Source organism: Patagioenas fasciata, chromosome 3 (assembly GCF_037038585.1).
Source record: "Patagioenas fasciata isolate bPatFas1 chromosome 3, bPatFas1.hap1, whole genome shotgun sequence".
NCBI classification, from domain to species: domain Eukaryota; kingdom Metazoa; phylum Chordata; class Aves; order Columbiformes; family Columbidae; genus Patagioenas; species Patagioenas fasciata.
In genome coordinates, this window is record NC_092522.1 from 83188907 (window position 1) to 83210401 (window position 21495).

General features: G+C 40.5%; 1 long non-coding RNA gene across 3 annotated transcripts in view; it reads right to left on the reverse strand.

Moving 5' to 3' along the window:
• Window positions 1-21495, reverse strand: part of LOC139827608 (uncharacterized) — a 90277-nt gene that overhangs the window by 57291 nt on the left and 11491 nt on the right. The window contains exon 1 of one of the 3 annotated variants that reach the window (XR_011738436.1): window positions 39-138. The exons of the other annotated variants lie outside the window; for them this stretch is intronic. This is a non-coding gene — a long non-coding RNA (uncharacterized lncRNA). Of the gene's footprint in view, window positions 1-38; window positions 139-21495 lie in introns of those variants that run through there. 3 annotated transcript variants of the gene reach the window in all.

Below are 21495 nucleotides of genomic sequence, written 5' to 3' on the forward strand. Positions count from 1 at the left end.
AATTGTGAGGACTCTGAGAGCCAGCAGGTATTTCTCACCCTTGTACAGCCCTGGGAAACTTAAGGACATCAGCAGAGCCAAGGGTTTGGCTTCACAGGTTTCCTTTTTCAGTAACGATTTAGAAATACAAAATCGGAGTTCTTCATATTCTTTATCTGAAGCTTTGCTTGAAATAACAAAAGAGATTATTATTAGACTATGTCATGCAGTTTTGTGAGGAGAAGGATCGATACAAGAATGGTCACTTTTGGGCAGCAAAAGCCCTCAGTGGCTTTCCCACGCATTCCTCCCTTTGGCCCTATTAAGGGAAGGGATCAGCTCCATTCTAAGCAGATGGGAGGACATGCAGTGTTCCAAGGGGGGCAGGTTGCTGCACTGCAGAGTGTAAATCAGCAGGCACACAACTCATACTCGTCAGCTACCCATCCTACCAGGTTTGTTCAGATCACGACTGTTTCTTTTTGATCAGGCTTTTGCAACAGGGGTTGGATTCTCTGAGTTAAAGAGGTTCCCATGTACCTTTTAAATGCAAATCAAATATAGCATTATAGGCACACACTCTTATTTTTAAACCTTAATCTTGTTTTGACCAACACAGCAACTGTTCTTATAGGCAAAGGACATTAGTCTAGGGAGTTAATTTAAATCAGTGTGATTTAGGTTGGTAAAAAATGCAGGAGGATCCACTGCCCAGGGATGCATCAATACGCAGCTGGTCCCCAGCTTTTTCAGCCTGGAGAAGGCTCCAGGGAGACCTTATTGCAGCCTTTCAGTACTTAAAAGTAGCCTATAAGAAAGATGGGAACTGACTTTTTAGAAGGACATGTTGTGACAGGACAAGGGGTAATGGTTTTAAACTAGAAGAGGGGAGATCCAGGCTAGATGTGAGGAAGACATTTTTTACAATGAGGTTGGTGAAACACTGGCACAAGTTGCCCAGAGAGGTGATAGATGCCCCATCCATGAAAACACTGAAGTCCAGTCTAGACGGGGCTCTGAGCAACCTGTTCTCACTGAAAATGTCCCTGCTCATTGCAGGGGTGTTGGACTAAATGACCTTTGAAGGTCCCTTCCAACCCAAACTATCCTATGAATCTATGATTTGGCCCCTTGGGTTTGCTAATGCCGCTTCAACCTGTCTTATGGGATGAGGTAGGGAAGCAAAGTAACACGAGCCCCAACTAAAGAGAAGGCACTGGGGTTATCGGTGGTGGCCTTTCTGCTGCAATGGTGGTCCATATCAATATAGCTTTATAAAATTAACCAATATGATGAGTGAAGCAACCACAAGCAAACGTTTTCAACCGCCTGCACATGATCAGACACACAGACCCCTTCTTCTGGCATGTCTAGCACAATCTTAATTAAGAAAATCAGGAGCTGGAGTTGAAAATACAGTATCACATTTCCCACAATGTGTGAATTGATGGTTTCCTACAGTCACTGCTGACAAAAATCTTCCTCCCAGTTCAAAGTAACTGTTGAATATACAGATGGGCCGTAACTACACCTTTCCCCTTGCAGTGAAAAGTGCTGTGGATGATTAAGAATTTAAACTGTATTGTGAGCAAGAACCTTGGCCATTTTAAAGGAATAAGGGTTTCCTTAGAAACTAGGAAAAGTAGTTTAGGAGCAGACGTTTATGAGGGCAAATATGTACACCATCAATTAACACCTTGTTTCTTTCACAAGTTTAGTTCTATTTACAACACTACTAGAAAGCAGTGAAAGCAGACAGTTTTGTATGTGCATCAGGGCTGTGAAAGAGAGACTCTGCACTACCAGACAAACAGGGATTCACACCATATGGCTGGTTCAGGAGTTTTGACCGATTTAGAGCAAACGCATAATAATTTCCCACTGGGGATGGGTTAGGATGAATATTAATACAGATCAGAAATGACAAACAGAGAAATGGACAAATATTGTCCCCAGATTACATCCCTGTCTCCCAACCTGACACTAGTTTTTAAAGCTGTTTTCTTGGCAAAGTCAACAGTTTGCACCTGATTTCCATGGTACTTTACTTATGTCAGGCCTTTGTAAAATCCCACCAAATGTTTCCATCTCCAAGCGGCAGATCAGCGGCTGCAGTTTGATATCCAGAAGAGTTCACAAGCTGAGCATGTTTAAAAAGCAGTCAAACAAGCCAAGAGCTCAACAGCTAACAATGTTGAGGAGACTGCAGACACGGAGCATGGCATGATAAACATTGCTGTCACTCCTACCTTTAGTGCCAGTTTTATCCAGAGCTGGTTTTATATCAGACACGATGCTGGGATACCAGCACATTGCACATCCATATCCTGAGAGACTGAAGTACTAACACATTGCAAATAACTGAGCAGTTCAGCTGACAAGCAGAAGAGTAAACTATTGCGGACCCAGCTGGCACAAAATTAACTTTGTTTTTATCTTGCTTTCACTGAAGGGGATTTATTCCTCTTCTTTGCAAGAAGATAATTTAGAAGATAGTTTATAATTGCCTATGAGAGGCTTCTCAATTCAATTTCTGATCAGCTTGTAGATTGGAAATAATGAATAATTAGGTTTGAGCCAAAAATTGACTTCCATATTTGGTGCTAAAAATTGACATTTTGGATCGTAGTCCTCCACCTCTTTTGTTCCAGAGGTGCAGCACTGTACTCAGCTCCACAGAAAGCAAAGGTGCCACCATTTAAAGCACTGTTCCTCAGCTTCTGGAAGAAAGTCCTTTTGGAGATGGTGGCTGAATGGGGTTGTATCCCAACAGCTGAATCTGATCCGATCACACACCACCAGCAGAAACATAATAGTGTAAATCCCAGCTACACTTCTGGTATGTTGATCCTCTGTGTGGACAGATTCTGTTTTCAGCTGAGAAATGGTAATTGAGTGGAAATTTTTCATTCAGTGGCTTATTTCGAGACGGCTGAGCTGATAGAATTAAATTAAAATGACTCAGCTTTACTACGTTATTACATTAAAAAAACTATATGGTTGAGGAACCCACTAAAGCAAATACTCAGGAGTAGTCCCTTCAAATTTGGCAGGGTGCATGACTTTTCTACAAATATTTAATATTTTCAGTTATTCTGAATGTTCTCATGCATACGTATTTTAAAATCTGCATTTAATACACGACCTCTAATATACAAGTTTGTTGGGGTTTTTTAAACAGAATTATTAAGCATGTTGACATGGGATGTTTTTGGTGACTTCTTAGTTTTCTCTTTTATGATTCTCTCTTTGGATTTTGGGTACCACTGGGCTGTAGTATTCATCTCGTATGTATTTCACTTTCAAAGACAATTCATGAAAGAGTATTAAGTTATGAATTCAAAGTTTAGACAATTGCCAGAGAAGCTTAACTTTCCCTTGCCTACCCAATGTACACAAAAAGTTGTGCGAAGAAGACCAACTATCTCAGCAACTATGTGCAGTTTAATTTCCTCTCCCTTGTTTGGCATGCTTTATTTCCTGTATGTTGTTGAATTATCTAAATGTTGCTCACATTCTGGTTAAAAGCAAATTTTCTGATTCTCTCATAGTTTTCAGGATGCTTCTCATGAGTCTTCATGTTCCAGACACAAATTTAATTTTTGCAACACTATTGGCATAAAAGAGAACTGAAAATACCACCAGAGCCTGGAAACCAACTCCTCTTCTTGAAATCAGCTGTTTCCTCACTACCCCAGCACTTCCACAGCAGAGGAGGCAGAAGTCATCCAGAGACTTGCCTTTTTTTTTTAGACAAGGTTGTTTCAAAATCTTTTGGCTGATTGTAGCAACAGTCTTGTGGCAAAAAATGCAGCCACATAAGTAATGCTTACTATGCTACTATGCACCAACAAATGCTACTATGAACTATGAAGAGTTCAATTTCGGGGTTTTTTCAAACAATCTCAGCTGTTGCATAACCCACTTTTTAGAGTTGGATTTTCCCACCTTTGAAATAGTCATATTCAGTGATTGTGCAACAAGTAGACTGTTTATCAATGAACAAAAGAAGAAAACTTAACAGACATAAAATCCATGTCCTCAGAAAAAATGTCTGTGCCAGCTTTAGATGCCAAAATGAAAGGCAATTCAGAGACTCTTATATTTACAATAACACATGGAAGGAAAAAAAAACAAACAAAAAACAAACCACAAACAACAAACACACACATAACCAGGCTATTGTTTCTTTTGAGCTACTGCAAAATTGTTCCTTAAGAATAAATGCATATAAAGGGCCTCCTCCTGAATGCGATCTATGCAACTGCATCTTCTGACCCTTTGCAAACATAAGACCTCAGCTTGCGAAAAATACAGTAGGCTTAAAAACCTGAGCAGCCTATCATCATAGTCCGGCTGAGACCGACTCTGTGAACCGCAGGACTTGCTTTTCATCAGCGAGGCCACTGTTCACCTCCTGAACGTTTCAATCAGCCTGCTGGCAGATGTGCTCCTGTACGCGTCTGCACACTCGGCCCTGCCGTGGCTTCCAGCTTTGTTCGGCAGCAGTGTGGTAGAAGCGAGACAAAGATGAATGGATGGTCAAAAGCTATATTTACACAGCATTTAAACATACTGTATGCTGGAGATCGAAGGGCTTGCTGATAGGTGACACTGCAAGTTTCGATAGGGAGCACGTCTAGTTGAGCCTTCATGTTTCACGCAGGTCATGCTGCTCCCTTGACTTTACCTAAGGGTTGTTGTTTTACCTGAAAAACAATTTTTTTTTGTGGGTAAACTCCAGACAATAGTGAAGTTTGATCCCTGATCTCAGTAAAGAATGAACAGTGCTCTCCCAGAAAAGTTCGTCAAAATCTAGATAGGAAATAAATCAGATATGAACCATGCGCAGGAAGCAGAGATCCAGCAAAAATGTTACTTTAAAAATATGATGATTTTCCTTCACAAGCCAAAATCATGAAGCAGGAATAGAAGTATTACATTAATATTTCATCATTTGCCATTCAAAGAACATCTCCATTTGGCATACCTTTAGACATTAGTTTAACACTTCAGAGGGTGTTAATACTAAAACTGGAAGACCATAAAGCTTCAAGAAGTATTTGTAAAATACCACATTTTCAGTGAGATAGGCCTGTTTTCAAATTCACATAGCACCAACAAAACTGAAGGAAACTTACAGCATTTTGAAGACTGTCATCCCATTTGAATCATAGGATGACTTTGGAATGTTATGTTGAAGACTGGAATAAAGGAGATATCAAGAGATATTATAATGTTTTTTAAATGAACAATATTTTACTACATAGATATAAAGAAAACACCACACTTACCACTTGTCTCCTTTAAAGAAATCCATTTTGATTCTGCTGTTTTCCCTTTCAGAGTCTCTCCCCCATCCCACTTGAGGGGGAGTGAATTAGCAGCTGTGTGGTTGTAGCTGCTGGCTGGGGTTAAACCACGACAGTCACTGACAGAGAATTTAGAGTATGAATGGCAATAAGCACAGTGGTAGGAAACAATTTAAAAAATAATTCTAAAATATTATTTTAGTCAGGTCTTCTTGGCTGGTGTTTAGAATCCTTATGGCACAAAGGCAGTCAAAATCTTGATGTTATTGCTCCATGAGTGGAAGGGATGGAGGACCGATAACATTACCAGCATCTCTGTTAGACATTAAATACAGAATGGAATGTGGGTCATGTGTGTTTGTTGTACATGTAGTGCCTAGGCACCTTGAAGAGGTGTATTGGTTCTTCCACCACAGCCAACACGGTGGGGTTCAGCTGCCCAGTTGTTGCCTATGGGCAGGTCTGTAGAGATTTGTGGGAATTCTGGCCCTAGTTGTGGGGTGTTATTTTTTTCTCAAAAGCTGGTTCTGATCCTCAGATGATGCAGTTCTGATGAGACTGCATCCCTGGAGAGATGAGGGGGTAGCTACAGAGAGCTATAGCTGCTTCGTCATCGTGTGCTGGGGGTTACAGCCTCTTTGGCTCATACTGTTCCTCCCTGCCCATGAAATTGTACCTGCCTTACTGTAGTGCAAAATAATTCAGCAGAAATAAAAGTAAAATACTTCAACCAGGTGAAATTTAAATAGTATCAAATCGTGATTTGTGAAGCAAAACTGCCCAATGAGTAAAAGAAGCATGAAAGATTTTGTATCAGTTTTTCCATTTCAAAAGCCTCGCCTGTAGCATGACCCATCCAGCATTCTTCAGGTTTTAAATAATTAAAAGCAGGGAGAAATTTAGGATTTTGGTGCAGGATAAATATTCCAGACTTGAACAGAAGATGTTGCTTTAATGAACTGGACACTCTCCAGGAAGTATGCAAAGGCTAGCAGGCACTTCTGACAGCTAATATATCTGATAAAAAAGAGCATTCTGGCCAATTAAAGAACTGGGGCAGAATTAATGGTTTGTCACCAAGTGTGTAACTGAGGCCAATTGGTCCAGATTAACCAATGGGTTATCCTTTGTAAGTGAATTTAAAGGTCACGATGAGCTGTCTTAGTGGGTAAAAGATAAAAATGTTAAATTAATATGGTGGCAAAAGATTTTCAAATGTGAGACGTGGAGATAAAAATTAGATTTGCAAATCATGCAAAATCACCTGGAGTGGACTAAGCAAATTGCTCTTATGGCAGAAGGTCATTAAGAGAATGTGTGAATAAAAGTATGAATTTCCATCCACCGTAGAAAGCAGAAGCTTTCTTTAAGTATTCGCAGGAATATGGTTTCCTGAAGTACTTTATTATAAACTAACAGCTAGGAGCATATACCTCTGTATTCTTGGGGAGAGTGAGGTGGGGCTGTTTTAGGGCAATCTAGTTTCCACCTTCTACAATAAAACAACTGGTTACACTATTGATATCTGACCTATGCAATACCACTTGACCACGAAGAGATTATCTCTAATCTAGCTGTAAATGTTACCATTTCTGTGGTGCAGACAGTCCTGGGGACAAATCCCCTTCAGGAGGATTTTTCCAGCATGTTTTTCTCTACAATCTACACTTAGTCTGGACAAAGAAAATGGTCACAGACTTCAGGATCCCCACAAGACCTAGAGGGAGCTCTACAATGTCCATGGGAATAGAGCTTTGGTGTCCCTGTTTTGGCTATGGCAGCCTGTGACAGTCACTAATGTTACATTGCTCGAGTATCCTGAGGTAAAACCAGCACCTCAGGAGAGAAAACTGAAGCCAAAAGTTTGCACTCAGAGCTGGGGGTGATATCTGTTTCTCACAGCCTTGCTCTTGACCTTCCCCTTCCTTGGTCCTGCATTCTCCCCACATATGGATGTAGGTGGAGATGTGAGCAGCTATGAACGAGACGAAAGGATGTTTACACTGTAAATGACTGTCTGACTCAAATGCAAGAGAGTCTATTTAGATACAGTATGATGTTTTTAGTGCTAGGGTTAGGTTATGGTTGGACTCGATAATCCTGAGGGTCTTTTCCAACTGAAAAGATACTATGATACGATGTTTAGCTGAAAGCCAAAGCCTCCCCAAACTTGACTCTCCCCTTGAGGGCAAGGTAAGATGGTCTGTCCTCATGCTTATCCCCTGCATGAGGGATGTGGAGGCAGCCCCATGGCTCTGGCCAGATTGGGGGTTCCCATCAGAGAACCCAGCTAGGGGGCTGCTGCTCGCTGTGGGCCAGCCAGCTTGTCCTCATGAGCACCTCTGCTCTGCCTCCCAAAGAAAGTCCCATTGTTCTTTTAACATCAGAGAGAGCCTGACCACCAAACATGTCTGTTTTTGCGTGCATCACAGCTAGCAACTGTATTAAAGTGGCTCTGTTTGCTGCCACTTGAGAGATAAGATTCCCAAAACAAGGCAATAAATATCCACAGTAGCTGTGGTTTATTTTTACAAGGACCTGCAATATGGAGGTCCCACATCATCACTACAGTGTGTAAAAACGTAGATGTTTATAACAGGACAAGTCTAGCCAGCCCTGTAGAGAGGTCTTTCTGTGTTCACAGTCTCCCAGCTGTGCTCGGTACTTCCTTGCCACTTGGAAGTGGTAACTCCCAGCCCCACAACCAGGGGGGATGCTGCTTGCTGCCTCTTGAGTCTGTCTTTCAGGCAGATGAACAGCTCTGGAAGGAGCCTGCCTGCCAGACTCCCTGCCCAGGGCTGAGATGCTGGGGATGGGCAGGGGAACACTTCCCTTGTCTTCTAGAGATACTGGCAAGACAAAGAGGAGCAGTGACAGCCCATGTGCAGAAGCAAAGAGCAGGACCAAGGAGAGGCTGCAGCCAGCTGCCCCTTCCCTCCTGGCACTGTTTGCTGCAAGTATTTGTATTTTAGCACCCTTCTTCCAGCCCCGGGTCTGACTATGTGTGCAAACTACTGTTCTGGCAGGATTTGAGTGGCTTTGAAACCACAGAAAACAGCAAGAGCTCAGAGGGAGCTCAAACACTGTGAAAAAGCATAGGGCTCAATTCCTGAACACAGCATTGAGATCCTGGTGCCAGGCTACGAGATTTTTTGACTTCAGAAATGGTTTCTTACAAGTATATAACCAGTGATCATACATGGTATTTCTTTTTCTTTATGTGAGTTCCTAAAATACCCACAACACACATAAAGCAGCTATTTATTTATCCAATGAGCATTTAAAATGCTTGCTCTTCCATGGATTACCTGTGTGAGTGAATGAACTTAAACCGCTAAACAGCTGATTCTGAGCCAAGTTTTCAATGGATATTAAAAAAGACATACACATACCTAGGACAGTGTGCATTGCCACAAGAGGTAAATACATGTAAATGAAGATATCCAAGTACAATGGCCATAAAGCGTTGATGAAAGGTATTTTATTGACACTGAAGTAACCTTGTTGAATTGCAAATTTTGGCTTCATTTCCTTTTCTATCACCAGTGCAAAAGCAAAGAAAGGATCTGATTTCCTGGAAGCAGGTTTGTCTTATCTGTTAATATATAGTCCCACCTTTTGCATTGGATAAATATATTTGTATGTTCTTGGTTGGCATAATTTGGGACAAAAAAGAGAAGATATCTTGATTTTTAAGAGAGAATAATCTATTTTAAGGACCAATTCAAGGGAAGTACTCTGACATTTCTTTAAAGAAAATGTAGAAACAAATCATGTCTAGTCAGAGCATTAGCAAATTACCCTTCTAGTAGAAGGAATTACAGTCCTGGAACTTTTAGTACATGGTTTCCTACAGGCAGACTACCTTATAGAGTTTTGTAGGAGGTAAGACGATCAAGTTGAAGTTAGCTTGTATGTGAGATTCCCTAGGATGGGAACTTCAGAAATACTAAGCAGTACATGAGCTTAATTCCCATTTTTGAAAGTAACTGGGCTCAGAAAAAACAAGAGCATGTGGCAGTACAGGCTGGCAATGGTGCAGGGAAGCTTGATGGCTGCTACAGCTCCGGCTGCGACAGCATTTGTCTGGGTCTGCCTCTGCCTGGTGCTGGCTGAAAGGCTGTGGTGAAGCTAGGAAGCTCTCTTGATACCTGCTGGCAAGGTTGGTTTGAAGGCTGTGCTCAGGTGGAGCCATTTCAGGGATTTCTATACCTTACTTATTTGCACTGAAGTCCCATTGAATCTCATTTCAGTGCAGGCTCCCCAATCCCTTACTCGCTTTTGAAGACTCACTTAGGATGCTTCTGAAACTTTTACCTTAAGTATCTTTGCTGACACCCTGAGAAAGTGTGGGAACATATGCAAGAGACACGTAAAATAAAAACATACATATTTAATATTTGAAATTTCAATAGAACCCCTGTTCTTTTTAGAAGTAGCACTGTCCATTCAAGTGCTAGAGTGAGAAGCATCCTGCCTTAAACCCACATAGCTGGAAAAATCTCCTTTTGAAATGAATTTTTTCTTTCATGAGATGCAAAATATGGGGAAATAAAGCTCAGTCGAACTTTTTCTCCACTCTCTGTAAGTAACATGTCAAATAGAAAAAAATCCCCAACTAAACAACAAGCAGAGCCTTCTTGACCCAGCTGACTTCACCAGTTGGTGCCTTGTTTTCTTCCCTTTCTTTAGCTGTCATTGCATCTCACCCCCTGTAAGCAGCTCAGTCTCATTAAAAGCAATGTGGTGAAACTAGCCACATCATTATACTCACTTAGATGGAGTTCTTGTAGCCATCACTTACTGCTCATAAAAACTGCCACTTAGGATTGGTGAACCCCCTATTGGCACCTTCCTGGTGGCTTGTTTGGGTTTTTTTGTGTGTGTGTGTATGTGTGTGTGTGTGTCTTACTTTCAAATTTACATGTCTTCAGAACAACTAAAATTCACAAGAACAAACTAATTAATGGATTCCAGTTTTGACAGCTACAAGAAGACAGATGAGAAAGTAACATGCTTCTGGCAGCGTGTTATCAATTGGGAGGCACCAGTGCATCGCCTCTATGTGGTACAGTGAGCTGGAACCGACACTGACAGATGACATAGCCCTTGACAGTGAAGCCTGTACGAGCTGACAGCTACTTGCACTCAGGCAGGTCCACGCTCGGTGCTGGAAGTGAACCAGCTTGATGTGCAGAATATGCTTGCTTTTATCTTCCCTCAGCTGTACAGCGGGCAGGAAGAGCAGCACTGCCAGGTAGATCCCAGGACCTACCTTAGGAAGTTACAACTGTAATGACTGCTAAGATTTAACCAGTAAAAAGAAACAAAACCAATTAACAAGTACCGTTATTTTCTGACTGGTGCTTTGCTCTCCTTTTTAGAAGCAGCATGGACTCCTGACTGGTGTGACTAATACAGCCTGGTTTCCTATGGACCAGTGGGTGTCTCCTGCTTGGATTCTCAAGTGTCTACTAAGAGGCTTGCTCCAAGAAGGCCTCTGTCACAACTGGGCACCCCAACCCTCCCTCTGCCACATGTGGAAGAAGGGCTGAATGCACAGGACTGCCTTTCTTTCAGGTGGCTCTCTCTTCTCTGGGCAACTGCCTGTTTTCACAGAACTGCAAAAGCTTGTGTCTTTGGGATTGTTGCCCCTCAGTCAATTTGGGTCAAAACTGGCTGTGACTGGAAGTTTAAGTTCAGATGGTGCTGGGGGTGGAGAGAGGTTGCAGATGCACATGTAAATACAGAGCATGACAAGATAGATCTAATTTCTTTTGAAAACAAGGGTAATACAGCAAAGGTAGAGTTTCTTCACACTGTACATTCAAGACGTATATCTAGAATCTTAATATTAGGTTGAGTCTGAGTGTAGACACCCTGGCAGCCTTATCTAATTCTTCCCTGAAGGGACAGGGATGCTAGAGGCACCTGCGTAACTGTTCTATGTCATGGTGAATTACAACCCTACAGCAAGTATCGCTTCACAGATTACTGTGATAGATCTTTGTTCCAGTCCTCCTCTCCTGGTGTACACAGATGAGCTCAGGAAGAGACCATATGCTTTTAAAAGGAACACAACACTGGAATCAATATTCTCTAGCGAATTTAAGAGAATATTGTCTTAATGAAGAAACAGTCTGGTCATATTAGTTAGAATCATCCTAGATCTTCAAGAAGCTTTCTTTCCTCCATCTCTAATGCTGTAATTCTTTTCAGATCACATTAAAGAGGAACTGAGAGCCCTATTAAGAGGAATATCCAAGTTTTATGGCTCCAGCGAGGGGATTTATTGCAGCCAACACACCTCCCTCCCTTGCTCCTTACAGCTCCATGTGGCCCTTCTGCCTGCTTCCCTCCTGTTCATTACAGTCTCCTTTGGCCCCCCAGAGCAGCTGCCAGTGCTCCCCTGGCCTAATGCTGGGGTGACACAAGCAATAACACCAGCAGAAGCCAGAACGGCACTGGGCATACATGTTCGCATTCAGCAGCTGTCAACAGGGGCTATTGGAAAGATAGATGGGAGTTTCTATAGCTTTGCTTGTGCACATGTGCCTCAGACTACAGCGCTTAACTAGGAGGAACATAATTCCACTAGCTTCACTGGGACTATTCATATCCTTAATACTATACCCATGTTTTTGAGACTTTGCCGAATCAGAACCTATATTTGTGACATTTGTGTTGTGTGTACACTTGCCTGGATTTCTCTGTGCTGTGGCTACCTATGCGTGTTGTCATTTCAGCCACTCAAGAGCTTGGTAGTACTATGTAATCATTTTAAAGTGTAAGAGGAGAAAAAAAATCATTAAAAATTGGTCTATAAAAAGAAAACTGGGCAATTTTTTAAGTGCTTTTCTCTGTGGAGCTCTATGACGACAACATTAAGTTTTTTTCCAGATATTGATACTTCTACTTACTGTTACACATCTATGTGATGTATACATAATAGATCTGCTAGAAGTCATCAGAAAAAAAATTGTTTAATGAGGATCAAGTCAACAAGAAGGAATTTATATTCATTTTTCCAGGTAGCCTTTGTGCATTATATTCACTTTCCCTAGAAACCAAACAAAATCCACAGCCTGAGTGGCCCCAGCTTCTCAGGTGGATTGTACTACTGAGAAAACAGAAAAGCATGTAAGCATGATCACTGTTTTTCTTATGCTAATGTTTAGACCCTTTTATACCAACTTCACAGTCAAGGAACAGTGAGGCAAAGAGAAGCAACTGTCTAAAGCAACATCATGGTCCTGCGTTGAACCGCAAAGTCCATATTTCCTCTGAGGCAAAAACACTAGTCACCCAGGAAAGCCACGTTCTCATCCCACCTGGTCCCTCCTCCTCCTATTGAGACAATCTGCCTTGTGAGCTGCATGGCAGCTCACAAGCACCAGCTCAATTCGGGCAGTGCATTGCAGGGCAGCACTGTGGGCTCTGCCTGTCCAAGTCAGGCTGGTCATGCAGGGGTGAAAGGCTTTGTGTTAACATTGCAGCAGCACATTATAATTATGCTTGAGCAGGCAGTTATTGCTAAATTCTTGTTTTCAATATTTACACCCACCTGAAAAGTTATCTTTTTGAAAGAAATTCAAATTTCTCTTCTCAGCCTAAACCAGTCTGGAATTAACAGAATATAGAGAACCAGTGATTTTCACTGTAAAATTCTTTTCATAAGAACAATCACTGTATCTCTTGATCCAGATGTTTGAACATATTTGTTGCATCAGATAATTTTTAAAGGAAAAGCTTATAGAAGAAAATGAATTAAGGATATGTGACTGGAGTTCTTTTTCTCTTCTTTCATACCGATGAAAACTCATTTTATATAAGCAAACAGAAAAACGTCACTTGTGTTCTTAATTTTTAGGTATTAAAAAACCCGCAATCTCCCTGGGGATAAAAATATCTTACAGATACTGCTCCTGACTTAAGAAAAATCTTCCCAAGCACAGAACAAACATGCCGTGGGAAGTGCTCAGTGGCGTTATAACTGAGTGCTCTGGATGGTCTTCTGCAAAGGTCAATAGAAATAGCTATTTAGAAACTAGGCCTTCGCTTCAATCCCTCTAATATGAAATTGAGCAGTGAATTGACTACCCTTCATAATGTACCTTGCAGCAAGAATCTAGGGTGTTTGACTATTCAGAGCTGAAGGTACTGTCCTTCAGAGATTTTTTTTTCTTTGAGGTTTTTTGCTCCTATATTGGTTGTGAGAGTAGCATCCTTACACACTTACAAAACAAAGCAGAATCACTGAACAGGCAATTTGTGAACTCTGCCTATCTAGGTTAGGAGCTGAATCCAAATTCAAACTAGATCCAGATGAAATATTTATGAGTATGCATAGATAGATATTTACACAGAGAGACATGAATATAGACAAATTCAGATTATCTGTTTTTCTCCTGCATGATCAGACTGTTCCTGAATTGCTCGCTTAGATATATTTTAAATGGCTCACATTTATATTCATGGTGTTGCACATATCTGTGTTCTTGCTGTTTTAGATAGATTTTAAAATATCATACTGAAATTTTATGGAGCCTGATAAAGTTGGATAGCAAACTTTCTTAAACAGAATGAAATTGTACTATCTAACACCATACAAGGCTATCCACTATATTCTTTAACTTCTTTAAATGCACCATAGAGCATGTAGTTCTTTGACATTTTTGAGCAAGTTCTCTTCAAAAAAAACCCCATCATTTATATCTGCAACCCAAGAATACATGCAATATTTCTTTACAGCCTTGTTTATCAAGAGAATCTCAAGCTATGGTGAGCCAGATTTTCTGGTGATGTAAGTGGGCAAACTCACTGACCTCATGAAGGCTATAGTAATTTCTACTACTAGAGTCTGACTTTTATGATGTATTTGCATTATGTAGATTAACAAAACACACCTAAAATTTCAGCTGAGTGTGTACTGTGTATTCTACAGGAGGAAAAATTAGCTTAAATTTTTTCTTGACATTTTCACTCAATTGACTCCATCCTGCATTGAGACAGGTGAATATAGTGTCTCTGATTGCTTCTTGTTTCTGTTTTGGAGCCATCCATGGAAGATAAATCCACCAAGGGCTGTTAAAACCAAAACAGCCTCTGTCTCAGAAAGCCCCTGCAATACAAATTCGTGGTTGCTAGGAGAGTATTTTTGGGAAATATCACTGTGTGTTTTCTCTATTTTCATACTTTTCTGTTGTTGTCTTCCCTGGGACACTGCTAAAAATGGGGTCTTGGGCTAGATGGACCTTATATTCATTAGAGTCGAAGAGGTGGGGAGGAGGTGTGAACCCATAGCAGTTTAAATTCTCAAAGTTGCCCTGTAAGTAGAAAAGTTTGATAATGCTCAGAGTGGATTAGATCCTGATAGTGACATTTTACTATTTTCTAGAGGGCCCTGGGTCTTTTCCTCAGAAGTGTATGTTTGTGTTTCTTTCTTAGAATTTATGATGTGTAATCAGACAAATCCTATTCAAAATATCCTACTCAGAATGTCCTCACAATGTCCCTTGTCCCTGCCTCTTATCTCTGGGAAGGACTAGCGCTTTGCCTTTTGTCACAAAATCACACCTGTCATATGGGAAATGGGGTTCCATTCTGTCTGTGGATTTTCAGTTTTCCAGCACTATCTCACTCAGTTTGCACCCTCACATCACCCTTCAGGACGTGCTACATGCAGGTTTCATATTATTCCAGCCATTCAAATTGAAGAAACAACATGGAGTCATGATTACATCTAAAATCTGCAGAGGCATCACTTGGCCCAGAAGAGACGCAGGTGTTGTGAGGATGATCTGGAGAGAGCTGAAGAGGAGTATCTCCTTCTGCTTTCCTCTCTGAGAAATCTGAGTCAGCAGCTGTCTTTAACAATATTTTTTAACAGCTAGATTAACAGCTGGAAACTCAAAGCACTACTGTAAGCCTAGTAAATAACAAAAACAAAGCTGGCTTTTTGATACAGCAGTTCTGGTAGGAAAGGACAAGATTTTCCATTACTCTTCCTGACTGTGATGCCTTTAAAGGATGGCTCCTCAGAAATGTATATGGCAATCCTGTTTCAAGACATTCTCAACAATTTCCTTAATTAGCCATCCATGTTTACTGTACTTGTCCCTTATAATATGTGCAGTGTTGTATTTGCTATCTATAATCTCTTTGTTGATTTTTATTTCTTCTGAAATGCATTTTTCCCCCCAATGAAAAATGCCAAAAGGGCTTTCATTCAAGAAAATATGCTTGGCATCTGGAAGTTTGGGATATGTGGGAGTCACATCCGTTTTGTACTGTTTCATTTAGTACAGTGGGAGTTTAACTCCTTACTGTGTCCTGCAAAATTAAGTCAGAGTTCTGGATCTTGCAGCCCATATGCTCAGGGGGAGGGGAATGTTTCAAGGGAAAGCCCAGCAGCTGCTGCTCTCCTGGAGAGAGGGCAGAGGGGAGAGCAGAAGAAGGGACTCTACCGGTGATCCCAGCTCTGTCCCAGAAAGGCAGAGCATCACTCTCACCGCTGCAAAATAGCCAGGGCAGCTGTACAGCAGCTGTAACTGTGGTGCTGGGTAGGGAGGGCTCCCTGGATGCACCTTTCTGAGGCTGAAGGCCTCTGTAGGCTTAATATGCTGCATTTTCAATTGCTACAGATCAGGTTTTGTACTCTTCAGGATCAGGCACATTATCTTCACGTTAAGCTTTTTACATAGCTCCTCTTTTATTTTCCAGTACTGTTCTGACTCCAGAATCAGGTTAAAGGCTCTGGAAGCTGATGAGAAAGTATTGAGTGCTGGACTGAAAAGAAAATGAACAATATTCTGATTTTGCTACTTCTAAATTCTGGTTGATCTGTGGGCCACAGGGGCTCCTCTGCTCCCCACTGTCTGTAGCTGTTCTGCTTTGACAACCTTACACACTGGTTATGGTCTGTGCCATTATGCACACTTTGCACATTGAATACATTTTCTCCCACTCATGAGCCACCGTCTCCCTCTCTTGGCTACATTTCTTCATCTGAGACTATATGGCACAGGTATAGGAGCAGTATAAATGTAGGAAATGTTGAGACTGCAGCACCAGAGAGTGCTTCCCAGGTCCTGAGCTGGCTTAGCATCTGACCAAGGTCTGGACTGGACAGAAGCAAGGGAGCTCCGACGCTCTCCAACAGGGACCCTGAGGGCACCTGCCCAGCGGTTAAGGCACAGGCACAGGGCTGATTTACTCTTTTTGCACCTGGGGAATTGCCAGAGATCATTACAGGCTTTTTACTTTGCAGAAGGAATATAAAAGAAGGCAGGAAACACTATCTGGCTCACTGACAAAAAGATTTCAGGCCAAATGACTCACCTCTGGAGGAGTCAGACAAAGCTTTTCAGAGGACATGACTTACAAGGGAATTCAGTATCTGAGATTTATTTATTTTTCAGGGCTTGTTGGGCTTTTTTTAGCTCTTAAACAGTAAATCTGCATACACAAAGAACACAGACTTCAGACTCATGAGGCTGGAGGACAGACTTCTTAAATGGTCAGTGGTTGTGACTTACCCACAGGAAGAGAAAGAAGGTTTTTAAAATCTTATTGTTGCCCAGATCATAAGACCCTGATACTTGTTTATGTGAAGATGGCAAACTGAGCATTTGCCTCTGGTTATAAACTCATCATTTGTAAAAGCATCCATCCTGAAAGAGAGGAGTTTGCTTCTTATGAAAACTATCTCCTTTTTCCCTTGGTTCTTCAGCTGAAGCTTTGCCAAAGAGGTCTCACAAAACTGAGAGTCCCCTAATGTACTCAGTGTATTCATAACTCTGATGGTTTCTAAATATACTGCTAGAGAAGGACCAGAGTGTTCTGGAAAAGACCACACTAATAAAAATGTGAACATCCAAAACAAATAGCCAGGTAGAGTAAGATGTAATGCAATGGACTACTTGGAGCAGAACTCTAAAGTTACATTCCCCTGAAATTCTTCACCATTCTGTGCAATAGCTTATACCTGAAGTCCTTCAAGTATTTATCGCAGCATAAACTATGTCTGTCAGAATAAACTCACAACTTACTCCAGGTATCCCTGAAAATTAGCAGTTGTGTTTGCCTGAAATTTGGGATGTTATAATATGTGGTAATTCTAATGAAATGTTTGCTTTTGCTATAATAACTAGAAGTGATTATACTCTACAATTTTTAAGAAGAACTTCCCCAGTGAATTAAAAGGATAGAAATTGCTTAACATATATTGATATTTTTTGCCGTGGAGAAGTCATATAACAGATTTGTTGGGTAGTTTGTTCTATAACACTTTGTATCTCTGGAACAACCCCTTTTACTTGGAACAGAAAACGATTTGATATCTGCTTGTTATAAAATTACAGGCTGCACATTATTGCTCCTTCACTGAAATATGACTTGAAAGAGTCAGAATTAAACTCTAAAAGCAACAGTTCCAGACTGACAGTTTTCAGGTACTTGGCAAGTTCATTTTTAATTAACCAGTTTTACTATAGATAACGTAACTGCAAACAAAACACATTTACAGAAGGTTTTTGTGTTTAGAATCTTAAATCTATCAGTAAAAACCTTGCCAGAGCATTGGATAAAATATATGTATATATATATATACATGTATTACAATTACAAGGAATTGTAATGGCTTGATGAGCTAAATCGTGTAGCTTGTCTAAGCACAACAAAGTGAGCCAGAAAAATAAAACTTCTTTCTGTAAGTAGCTCTTATTCCGGGACCAGATCTCACAGTCTACTACAAGGTAGAAATGGCAGCAGCGGAGAAGGATGAGTGGGGAGATGCAAGGAAGGTACTAGATGCCCAAGAAGCTGAGGTACACATAAAAGGTCCTTTGCATGCTATTTTCCTGTCAGCAGGAGCATGCAGCATCAGGCAGACATCTATTCTGCCTATGTCTAAAGCCAGCTCTGCTCAGGGTAATCCAGCTGTGTCAGAGCTGGGATTTTCAGCATTTCTGGATTTGGAGATCTGAGGAAGCATTCAGATCACTATTAGATATTTTTGCTTACGGTTGCAGACATAAGTTTTAGTGGCATCTTGCTTGCATTAAGCCTCCAGTTGCTGGTCTGGAGAGGTGCAAGTTGCTCATAGCCCTGTGCAGGTGCCTTAGATACCGCAGATCATCTCAGATAACACCAAGTGCCTATATTTCAGTAACTAAACTGAACCTTAAGTGTCTACATGGAGATTTCTACAAGCGATCCATCTTGCCTTGTTATCTGTGGAGATCTACTCTTTAAGTCAATTGAGACCTCAGTTTGTTCTCTGTGGTCCATTGACAGCATTGACTGGGTGTCTATTTACTGAGACAAGAGTTTAGATACCCACCTCCTACACAGTCACCTAAACGTATGCAACCATATGCAGAGCTGAATCCCACTCCAAAATCTGGTTTAAATTGTTTTATTCTCATTGAAACCAGCCATTTTTTTCTTGCTGTCAAAATTGTCGTGATATCTAAGATCTATGTAGTTTGAAATTAAATAATTCCTTAATTAAGTCAACTTTAAAGTTTAGCTTGATGGCGGCAGAAGCATTGCATTCACCTGTTGCATCCTAGCAATATTGTAATGCTGTCTACTACTTACTACAGAAGACTACAGAGAGCAAACTGCATTATTTGTGAGTGTGCAGGTTCTCTTCCTGCTGACATGTAGAATGAACTTCTCTGGAAAGCAGGATTGCTTTTAACTGACCTTTTACTGTTCTTCATTGCAAGAGAGAAAGCTTCTCTCAGTCCAACAGAACATGGGAATACCAGGAGGTATAAAAAGCATTCTTTGCACTTGGTCATCTGTACATGGCTCCAGCCAATTTTGTTTGTTCTTAGCTCTGTCAACACTAAATTGGATTAGGAAAAAAAACCAAAAAGTCTGAAGTTAATTATTAAGGGATTTCTTAATTTCCTTCTGATGCTGTACCTGAGAATCCAAGAAGAAAAATGAGAAATAGTCTATTTAGTCTAAGTACTGACTTCAGATTAGACAAATAGCAGGAGTAAATAAAAAATAACACTGGACTAGGCGGGGCTCTAATGGTCTTGGCTAGGTGAAGAAGAAATGCCCATGGACAAATGCGGAAAACTCAAAGATGATGTACAATTTATCTAACTCTATTCACTTGGATTCAGCTTGCAAAGCATGGTGCTTAAATAGGATATATAGCCCCAAATCTGGGTATTGTAACAGGTAATTATCCTTGGGTGAATAAAAATGAAGCAGAATTTGTGTCTTCTATTGCAAATACCTAAGTATGAAAAGTTAGGTCCTAAATATTTGTCTTCCTACCTCAGAACAATTATCAGACATTATATTTTAAGGAGTACACTTTATAGCTTGCAAATAACAGTCATGTGTTTTAATGTATTTAATTTTACTGGCCTGACTTTCATATATTTTAAGAGCTCTCTACCTCTCCTTGGCAGCATAAGAAATTTATCTTGCCAAAGGGATATAAAGGGTCTGTAAATGAAAATCAGAGCTCACTTATTCTATTTCTGAACATCAAAGTCTCAGGTACCAGGCTGTTTGAGATTATTGTTACCTAACCTACCTTAATGTGAAAGTGAAATCATGCAATGAAGAATGTGCCAGGATGGGTGAAATATTTTCCCCTTCTCTTGTGTTTTGTTTCCTTGCAGTTAAGAGAAGCATAAAAAGCGCAATTGAATCCTGCCTGGTTGATATTAAGATAATAATTTCACAGATATGCCCATACAAACAATGCTGCAATGAAAACTGAATACATTCCTGCAGCCTACGAAAACCTGTAGTAAACAGCCCTACTCTAAATTAACTAATAAAACTTTTCTAATTATGCATGGTAGAATGGGTAAGGGAGAGTGATAGCAGGAAATTCCTTTTGCCTCATGCTACGGGTTTGGAAATACAGTGACATCATTCCTATTGCCAGGCACTAGAGGAGATCATAATGGGATATAATTGTTGCTTGCTCATTTGATTGAACTCCAAAACTATATCAAATAACACTTAATTATACACATAGAATATCATTACAGAAGAGAACTCAGAACTGAGAGCTCAGTGTAAGCAGAAGCACTTAATAATTACACAACTCCTGTAGATGCAAATAGATAACTTGCTGTTAATTAGTCTGGAATTTTACACTCACAATATCCTAAGTAAATCTAGCGAAAATTAGTCAGGAGCTTGAACATACAGTTTTACTAGAGCTCCATCTGGTACGTGCCCTCTGATTATCCAGCACGTTGGCTAGCTGTTTGAGGGACACATTTGATATCTGGCCAAGTTTAAAGGTCTGCTGGAGGTAAAACAATGCCCACCCTTTTACAAGGGGATCATTGTTGCTCAACAATAAAGCTCTCTGACTTATTTGAATGTCAACAATTCAGAAAAGTTGATGTTTGGAGCCATCAAATAAAATGTTTTTGTGAAACAGTTTATTATTTCAGTGGTAATTATTTGAATCATTCATGGTAAAGGATGTTTGCTAATGAGAGCTTGGCTGCTGTAAATTCCAGGGAGACTGAATGCTCTTTGTGCTGACAAAAAGGCCCAAATCACTGGAGAGCGACTGACTGGACAAATCATTCATCTATGCAAATGCCAGCTGAAATGGTCAGATGCATTTATTACCCTCCTCATTATAGTAAACAAGGCAGAAATCGTGACTGGCAGTTATCAACTTGCCCTGAAGTGTGATTTGTTCTCCTACCACTATTTAAATGAGAGGAAGAAAGGCATGCCACCAGGGACTTTGTCGGTTTATAAAAGAGTAAATGTCACATAGCCCAGTGCTTAAAGACTTTTGATTGACAAATGTTTTATTTGACATATCAAACAATAATGGTTCTCATATCAAATAGTCCATATTTGTTAGCAGAAATTTAACCCTTGGAAGAGTGAGAACTGATTTTTCAGAAAGCTCTGAATCCAGTGGGAAAGTTACAAGTAAAAAGAAACTCTCTAACTGGGTGAACTGGAAAGACTCACACAGCACTGTAGAAAGACCTTTTTAATGGAGACTTCAAACGAGCTGCTGTCTTAGTTGCTTCAAGAAAGCACCTAACATTGGGAAGGCTAAATAGCACGTAACAGAAGAGAAAAAAAAAAAAAAGGTTTATTAATTTTTTCCTAAAGGAAATACAGTAGCAGTTTGAGAGATCTAAACAGGACCTGCCTTATCCTCAAACTATGTTCCTAAGACACT